The sequence below is a fragment of the Triticum dicoccoides genome, chromosome 3A (assembly GCF_002162155.2).
Source record: "Triticum dicoccoides isolate Atlit2015 ecotype Zavitan chromosome 3A, WEW_v2.0, whole genome shotgun sequence".
NCBI classification, from domain to species: Eukaryota; Viridiplantae; Streptophyta; class Magnoliopsida; order Poales; family Poaceae; genus Triticum; species Triticum dicoccoides.
The window spans coordinates 54,855,019-54,858,859 of record NC_041384.1 but is presented as its reverse complement, the minus strand read 5'-3'; positions in this window follow the sequence as shown (position 1 = coordinate 54,858,859).

Below are 3,841 nucleotides of genomic sequence, written 5' to 3'. Positions count from 1 at the left end.
AAGTTATTATTTATTTCCTTATATCATGATAAATGTTTATTATTCATGCTAGAATTGTATTAACCGGAAACATAGTACTTGTGTGAATACATAGACAAACATAGTGTCACTAGTATGCCTCTACTTGACTAGCTCGTTGATCAAAGATGGTTATGTTTCCTAGAATGTGCTTTGACTTCCCCAGGTTGTACAATAGCACTATTTTCTGGACCATTGACATGAGTTTTCATTTGATTAACGGGATCACATCATTAGGAGAATAATGTGATTGACATGACCCATTCCATTAGCTTAGCACTTGATCGTTTAGTTTGTTGCTATTGCTTTCTTCATGACTTATACATATTCCTATGACTATGTGATTATGCAACTCCCGTTTACCGGAGGAACACTTTGTGTGCCACTAAACGTCACAACGTAACTGGGTGATTATAAAGATGCTCTACAGGTGTCCCCGAAGGTACTTGTTGGGTTAGCATATTTCGAGATTAGGATTTGTCACTCCAATTGTCGGAGAGGTATCTCTGGGCCCACTCGGTAATGCACATCACTATAAGCCTTGCAAGCATTGCAACTAATGAGTTAGTTGCGAGATGATGTATTACGGAATGAGTAAAGAGACTTGCCGGTAACGAGATTGAACTAGGTATTGAGATACCGGCGATCGAATCTCGGGCAAGTAGCATACCGATGACAAAGGGAACAACGTATGTTGTTATGCGGTCTGACCGATAAAGATCTGCGTAGAATATGTAGGAGCCAATATGGGCATCCAGGTCCCGCTATTGGTTATTGACCAGAGAGGTGTCTTTGTCATGTCTACATAGTTCTCGAACCCATAGGGTCCGCACGCTTAATGTTCGTTGACGATATAGTACTATGAGTTATGTATGTTGGTGACTGAATGTTGTTCGGAGTTTCGGATGAGATCACAGATATGACGAGGAACTCCGGAATGGTTCGAAAGTAAAGATTGATATGTGGATAGTAGTGTTTGATCTCCGGAAGGGTTCTGGAATTCACCGGAAGGGGTTCCGGATGTTTCCCGAAATGTTTGGGCACGAGAACACTTTATCTGGGCCAAAGGGGAAAGCCCACGAGATTTTTGGAAAGCACAAAAGGAAGTTTTGCCGAGTCCAGGGGCCAGACGCCAAGGTCCCTGGCGTCTGGGTCCAGACGCCTGGAACCCTGGCGTCTTGGTCCAGACGCCGAGAACCCTGGCGTCTGGCCCTGGAGTCCGAGAAGGGCTGTTGCCTTTCGGGTGAAACCGACTTTGTGGAGGCTTTAACTCCAAGTTTCGACCCCAAGGCTCAACATATAAATAGAGGGGCAGGGCTAGCACCCAAGACACATCAAGAAACACCAAGCCGTGTGCCGGCAACCCCGTCCCCTCTAGTTTATCCTCCGTCATAGTTTTCGTAGTGCTTAGGCGAAGCCCTGCGGAGATTGTTCTTCACCAACACCGTCACCACGCCGTCGTGCTGCCGGAACTCATCTACTACTTTGCCCCTCTTGCTGGATCGAGAAGGCAAGGACGTCACCGAGCCGAACGTGTGCAGAACTCGGAGGTGCCGTGCTTCCGGTACTTGGATCAGTCGGATCATGAAGACGTACGACTACATCATTCGCGTTGATATAACGCTTCCGCGAACGGTCTACGAGGGTACGTAGACAACACTTTCCCCTCTCATTGCTATGCATCACCATGATCCTGCGTGTGCGTAGGAATTTTTTCAAAATTACTACGTTCCCCAACAGTGGCATCCGAGCCAGGTTTTATGCGTAGATGTCATATGCACGAGTAGAATGCTACCTCTTTTAGCACTGCATTGGTTTTCCCCAAAGAGGAAGGGATGATGCAACAAAGTAGCGTAAGTATTTCCCTCAGTTTTTGAGAACCAAGGTATCAATCCAGTAGGAGGCTACGCGCGAGTCCCTCGCACCTGCACAAAACAAATAAATCCTCGCAACCAACGCAAATAGGGGTTGTCAATCCCTATAGGGCCACTTACGAGAGTGAGATCTGATAGATATGGTAAGATAATATTTTTGGTATTTTTATGATAAAGATGCAAAGTAAAATAAAGGCAAAGTAAATAACCAAGTAGTAGGAGATTGATATGATAAAGATAGACCCGGGGGCCATAGGTTTCACTAGTGGCTTCTCTCGAGAGCATAAGTATTCTACGGTGGGTGAACAAATTACTGTTGAGCACTTGACATAATTGAGCATAGTTATGAGAATATCTAGGTATGCTCATGTATATAGGCATCACGTCCGAGACAAGTAGACCGACTCCTGCCTGCATCTACTACTATTACTCCACTCATCGACCGCTATCCAGCATGCATCTAGAGTATTAAGTTAAAACAGAGTAACGCCTTAAGCAAGATGACATGATGTAGAGGGATAAACTCATGCAATATGAAGAAAACCCCATCTTGTTATCCTCGATAGCAACAATACAATACGTGCCTTGCTGCCCTTACTGTCACCGGGAAAGGACACCGCAAGATTGAACCCAAAGCTAAGCACTTCTCCCATTGCAAGAAAGATCAATCTAGTAGGCCAAACCAAACTGATAATTCGAAGAGACTTGCAAAGATAACCAGTCATACATAAAAGAATTCAGAGAAGATTCAAATATTATTCATAGATAGACTCGATCATAAACCCACAATTCATCGGTCTCAACAAACACACCGCAAAAAGAAGATTACATCGAATAGATCTCCACAAGAGAGGGGGAGAATGTTGTATTGAGATCCAAAAAGAGAGAAGAAGCCATCTAGCTACTAACTATGGACTAGTAGGTATGAGGTAAACTACTCACACTTCATCGGAGGGGCTATGGTGTTGATGTAGAAGCCCTCCGTGATCGATGCCCCCTCCGGCGAAGCTCCGGAACAGGCCCCAAGATGGGATCTCGTGGATACAGAAAGTTGCGGCGGTGGAATTAGGGTTTTGGCTCCGTATCTGATCGTTTGGGGGTACGTGGGTATATATAGGAGGAAGAAGTACGTCGGTGGAGCAACAGGGGGCCCACGAGGGTGGAGGGCGCGCCTGGGGGGGGGGGGGATAGGCGCGCCCTCCTACCTCGTGGCCTCCTGTTACGTGTCTTGATGTAGGGTCCAAGTCTCCTGAGTTGTATTTGATGAGAAAATCACATTCCCAAAGGTTTCATTCCGTTTAGACTCCGTTTGATTTTCCTTTTCTTCGAAACCCTAAAATAGGCAAAAAACAACAATTCTGGGTTGGGCCTCCGGTTAACAGGTTAGTCCCAAAAATAATATAAAAGTGGATAATAAAGCCCAATAATGTCCAAAACAGTAGATAATATAGCATGGAGCAATCAAAAATTATAGATACATTGGAGACGTATCAAGCATCCCCAAGCTTAATTCCTGCTCGTCCTCGAGTAGGTAAATGATAAAAACAGAATTTTTGATGCGGTGTGCTACTTGGCATAATTTTAATGTAATTCTTCTTAATTGTGGTATCAATATTCAGAAAGATTCAAGACAAAAGTTCATATTGACATAAAAATGATAATACTTCAAGCATACTAACTAAGCAATTATGTCTTCTCAAAATAACATGGCCAAAGAAAGTTCATCCCTACAAAATCATATGGTTTAGTCATGTTTCATTTTCGTCACACAGGAATGCTATCATCATGCACAACCCCGATGACAAGCCAAGCAATTGTTTCATACTTTAGTAACCTCAAACCTATAAACTTTCACGCAATATATGAGCGCGAGCCGTGGACATAGCACTATAGGTGGAATAGAATATAATGAGGGGGGTTATGTGGAGAAGACAAAAAAGGAGGAAGTC